The 6000-nt window shown below is 39.0% G+C and overlaps 1 pseudogene; it reads left to right on the top strand.

Annotated features, from left to right (window-relative positions):
- Positions 1 to 217: 217 nt before the first annotated feature.
- Positions 218 to 6000, top strand: part of LOC114705156 — a 45942-nt pseudogene continuing 40159 nt past the window's right edge.

Below are 6000 nucleotides of genomic sequence, written 5' to 3'. Positions count from 1 at the left end.
AGCCCCGTGATTTCAGTCTCAGCCACCCATGCTTCTTCCACACATCCCGGTGTCTGCTTATCAGGCAGCTAGCTCCCTCTGTCCCCGGGTTGTGGGCTTCCACTGGGCCCCTTCCTCAGGGGGGCTGCCATACTAGGTCAGCCACCTCAACTCCCAAAACCCGCTTGGGCTTCTCTTGTTACTGCCACCACCACACATTCAGCTCCCAGCTACATGCATGCCAGCAGCTGCAGCTGCCCTCAGGCAGGCTGTGCATCGCCTGTGTTCTCTGCCCAGCCTTGCTACAAAGCGAGAGTCAGCCTCACACTTGACTGTCATCATGGGCAAATCTGGTGAGGTAACTGGGAATTCTTTTTTTTTTTGGGGGGGGGGGATTCTTAAGGATGGGAATTGGAATTAGTTTTTTTTTTTTTTTTTTTTTAATAAAAAAAAGGTTTTCCCATGTTAGAAATGGGAAACAATGTTATGATGTAGGGAGTTAGGTCGATGTATGGTTCCACAACGGATGGTTTGAAAATGGAACAATTAAATGAAGGGATAATCAACTTAACTGGGATTGACATAATGTGAAGTATAATCATTATCAGTTTGGTAATTCATGTTTTATCCCTAAAAATGTTGTTTGATATCAATGACAAACACAAAAAAATTGACTGATCAAATGCAATCCTTAGGAAGACATATTAATGAAACTAAGAAAAATATTCAAACACTGACAGAGAAGTTTAGAGCAGAAGCTACTGCACCTTCACAATATGAAACTGAAGAGGAGCGCTCAAGGTTATTAGAAAACCAACCTTAGTTTATCCAATTACCATCCAATAATGACCACCAGTTATGGTCATTATGTGAATAATACAAATTAAGACTGACAATTCTCGAGCATATGTCTCTAGTACTGAAACAGTTTTTTGCATATTACAACATAAAGCATATTACAGGTATACCGCACAATCCTACAGGACAAGCAGTTATAGAAGTATCTAAATGCACATTAAAAGATATGTTTAATAAACAGAAACAGGTAATAAAGACCCCCAGAGACAGATTGCACAATGCTTTATTAACTTTAATTTTTAAAATGCAAATGAGAAAGGAATGACAGCTGCGGAGAGACGATGGATAATAGAAAAAACTGCTGAATTAAATCAGCCTATATAATTCAAAGATGTGTTGACCTCAGAATGGAAACTAGGATATGCATTATGATTGGGAAAAGGTTTTCCTTTTGTTTCCACGGAAGAAGAAAAGCTATGGATGCCTACAAAATTGATAAAGATTAGATTCAAATAGGAGAGTCTTCTTGATTAGAAGAGGTGATAGTTCATCAAACAGCATGGCCATTCAATCTAAACTAGCTTATAAGATGAACAATTCCTTTCACTTGATCAGCTATAACCTGCAAAAAAGGAAATCCCCCAAAGTTAAGGCAGGGTCAGGGTCCTGTTTCTGTCTTTCCAGGAGAATAAAAGCATCCAACTAAGGAATCTGAAGACCACAGGACAAATGAAACATCTGAAGAAGAAGGGAGAACCGTCAGGGCAGTGGTGGCACACGCCTTTAATCCCAGCACTCGGGAGGCCAGCCTGGTCTACAGAGCTAGATCCAGGACAGGCACCAAAACAACACAGAGAAACCCTATCTCAAAAAAAAAAAAAACAAAAACAAAAAGGGGGGGGAGAATCACTGAGAAAAAATGTCCCAAGAGAAGGAGTGACTTGGCTAATAGAATAGCATTTTTCCAACAGGATAAGATTTCATAAATTTTCCCAAATGTTTCTTTCTGCTCTTCTCTACAGACATACAAGGCAAATGGTCTTTTTGTAGTCTCAGTTCAATTAAAAATTAAAGCTGGCTTTGGAGTTGGAGCGTGGCTCTCTCCTTCTCTAAACACAAGCAGATTTTTCTCTGTCTCATGTCAGACAGAGCCACCTGCTATGGGACAGAAAAAAATTAAGAGACTATTCTGTTGCCACTAGCCTCATAGTCCTTTGTTTAATTTTGATTCTTTAAAGCTTTCTTAAGCTATAAATATTATCTCAAAATTTATAGTTTATATACATATATATATTTAACTTTTTGTTGTGATATTAATAGTCATATAGAGTTCTAACTAATTCTAGAAATAGGCTTCATCTAGTTTCCTGTATGTAATTTCGGTCTTGAGTCTCAATCAGGTAACTAGGAATGAAGTTTATGTATTCCAGATGTACTTAACAAATTGTGGTCCTGAACCTCTCTGATATCTGCTGCATATGACATTTAAAATGTTTTCTTCAGTGAACCATGACCATACATAACAGCGACCTTTGAAGTCTCCAAAAGGATGATGGGGCCCCACAACAAGGATTCCACCTGGATTGTGTTAACTCCATTAAACTGACAAACATCACCCAAAGAACATCTTTGGATTGCAAACTGTTCAGGACAATTTCAAGGCAGCTAGCTGAGATGGTCCAGCCTCATGCACTACTCCAGCCCAGACTTCAGATAAGCCCTGCACTTTCCCATTACACAGAGACTGGCAACAAATGATACAGCTAGCTCTTCCAGGACTTGACAGTTATCTCAGTTTTCTCGGGATCCCCTAGAGATGCCACCCCCACCCCCAGACAACAGGAAGCAATCTAGAAAATATGACCTCCATATTCCCAAGAGGTAGGGCGGGTGGTTTTTGGTCATTTAATGGGTTATAAATATTTGTCCTCATGTAAGGGGGTTGGTATTGGTAATGGTCAAGAAAAAAGCTGAACAAGGGAGATTAGATTCGTTCTGAAAAAAAAAGGGGGGTATAGAAATGATAGGATAAAAGGGTAGATTATTGAGTCTACTTTTAAACTAAAAAAGCAACTACTAGTCTTAAATATTTTACAATGGTATTGATACAAATTTTTTTGTTTTGTTATTTTTGTTATACGGTATATATGTTTCTACTCTTATTTAAGATATTTTTGTATATTGATACAAATTAAAGGTTATTTTTGTTAGAACATACTGTACATATGTTTCTATTCTTATTTAAGGTATTGTACCTATGCAGCTCTTTTAACAAAGTAATGTAAATTCCTAGTCTTTGAAAGTTATGATTACAAACTATTTAGGATAATAAAGAAATGCATGCTAATGAAATAAATAGTCAACTATTACAGTCAAATTTGTAGTCATGTTAGGTATGTTTTCTAGATCAAACAAAGATATATTTTAGGTAGATGGGTGGTCTTCAAACACTTCAGAGATCTACAGAATATAGCATTCAAGATGTTTTAATAACATAAAGCTTTTCATGACAATGAAACATATCTGCTCCTGGCAGCACCAGTCTACTTCAGAGAAAATGATGGGTATCAAAGAAACTCCATATGGAGTTTTCTTTCTCTGTGGCAAAAGTTAGCCACTGGGCAGCAAACTGCCCTTGCCTCAGCTGCTGACAGTATGCTGTCCAAATTGAACAAGCAAGACACAAAAGAAAGTGACTGCTGAACTTCACCAAGACAAGGCAGGATAGTCCTTCAAAATTCCTGCTTTACAGAAAAGTCTGTCAGGTATTCTAGGCCTGTAGGCTGAAGATGGATGCCCCAACATTGCAGAAGATCCTTGGGTATCAACTGTTTCTGTCATTTTTATAGTCTTGGAAGTTGTTTGCTCTACACTTTCTGTTTACTCAAGTAATATATCCTTCTCAGGTCTCTGATAGAGTTGAAGACTACATAGTTATAGTTTTCCTTGTTATCAAATTCAGAAAAGAAACTCACAAAAGAGGTGTAAAATGTATAAGGTTGAAAGACATACAAGGATAGTTTTTGGTTGGTAATACAAGTAAGGATAGAAAGTGAATTAGGTACAAAACTTTGAACTCACCAATAGATAATGGAGCATTTTCTCTAAATTTGCCAAATGCAAATGGACTAGACATTGTGAATGTAATTCTTGCCTGATAATTATTCTTTTTTTTTTGGTTTTTTTTTTTTTTGAGACAGGGTTTCTCTGTGTAGCTTTGCGCCTTTCCTGGAGCTCACTTGGTAGCCCAGGCTGGCCTTGAACTCACAGAGATCCGCCTGGCTCTGCCTCCCGAGTGCTGGGATTAAAGGCGTGCGCCACCAACGCCCGGCCAATTATTCTTATTGTATATAGTTTTCCTATATCAGAGTTAAAACCTTCCCTTTTTATTTAGACAAAAAGAGGGAAATGTTGCCAGGCGGTGGTGGTGCACGCCTTTAATCCCAGCACTCGGGAGGCAGAAGCAGGCGGATCTCTGTGAGTTCAAGGCCAGCCTGGGCTACAAAGGGAGTTCCAGAAAAGGCACAAAGCTACACAGAGAAACCCTGTCTAGAAAAACCAAAAAAAAAGGGGGGGGGAGAATGTTGTGTGATATTTTGATTGCATTTTGATGCTCCTGAGACTAACAATAAAGTTTATTTTGAATCAGAAGGCAGAGCTAGCCACTAGCTGATCAGAATTAACCATAGAGATTTTGAAGGACTGAGGACAGATAGACACAGGAAGTAGTGGGTCAGGGCTTAGAGAGGGTCTTGACTCTTTTTGGATCACAGAAGGAGAGAGGGGGGAGGTCACTGGCCGCTTCTCTGATCAATAAAGTTTTTACCCTGATAGACTCCCGAGTTTTTATTAAGAGAATAATTATATAAATGCTTCACTTGAACATAGGAATGCAAAACGCACAGATGAAGGCTTATTGTACTTCTTTTGTAGTTAGAATCGGTGTTTCATGTTTTAATGGCCAGTTTGTTCAGCTTGGCTAACTATTAATGAAAAATGTGTAGATAAAACATATACAATTCAGTGGTGAAAGCCGGGCGTGGTGGCGCACGCCTTTAATCCCAGCACTCGGGAGGCAGAGGCAGGCGGATCTTTGTGAGTTCGAGGCCAGCCTGGGCTACCAAGTGAGCTCCAGGAAAGGCGCAAAGCTACACAGAGAAACCCTGTCTCGAGAAAAAAAAAAAAAAAAAAAAAAAAAAAAAAAAAAAAAAAAAAAACAATTCAGTGGTGAAGTACCAGTATATTAAGGTTATGGAATGATTATTAAATTCATAAAAGTAATCATCTTGAAGGCCTGAGGAATGACTTGGTGACAGAGCACTTTCCTAGCTTATGTGAAAGGCCCTGGGCTTGATCCCTAGCACCACATTTTTAAAAAGTCATTTTAAAATTATTTATTTTTTTCATAATAGCTATGGCTTACAGTAAATACACATTGCAAAGAAATCTTTTAATCTTTCATTTAATCTCTGTGATGCCATAAGGAACCTGTTATTAACTCCTACTTATACAAGAGGAGAATGAAAAAGCCAAAGACAACGTTTATGATCACACATTAATAAGTGACAGTATCATTCTTCCCATTCAGGTATCTAAGATCTAGTTTTCCTTAGAGTTTTATTTCTCTATAGTACCAAGGGGACATGATACAGAGTTCAAACTGTGAAAACCACAGCCTCTTAGGAGCAACAGAATGCTTTAATTCAAAGCTGGTGAAGCTGCAGTTGTGTGACAAATACAATAACTCCTGACTTTCCATCTGTCATTCTTAGAGACCAAGAGACTCCACTCATCTCTGTCTGGGGCTGTTTTGAGGTGTGCACCTCAGCTCATTACACCAGAGCTCTGTCTTTCCATTAGGTCTCCTTTATCTCAAACTCCCATGGTAACTTCATCCCTGAGTCCAGTTTCCCCTTCAGCCATGAACCTAATCTCTGTCAATTCTCCAGCTGTTCTAGTAAACCTAGGTTATTTTTAACTCATGAAATGAGCTCCTTCCAGAAACCTTTGGCTGAATCCTCTTTGCCAACCCTTATGCCCAATACCTGGTGGAAAGGAAGAACAAATGAAGGAAGCAATATATGTCCCAGTAAGAAGGGAAACTGGGTATTTTTAAATTTACTTTAGGTTTGGCCCGGGAACCAAGATGTAGTAGAAAAAATGCAGTGAACAAGAATGAGTCACCAGCCGGGCGGTGGTGGCGCACACCTTTAATCCCAGCAC

The sequence above is a fragment of the Peromyscus leucopus genome, chromosome 19, assembly GCF_004664715.2.
Source record: "Peromyscus leucopus breed LL Stock chromosome 19, UCI_PerLeu_2.1, whole genome shotgun sequence".
NCBI lineage: Eukaryota > Metazoa > Chordata > Mammalia > Rodentia > Cricetidae > Peromyscus > Peromyscus leucopus.
This window is presented reverse-complemented; position numbering and strand designations above follow the sequence as displayed.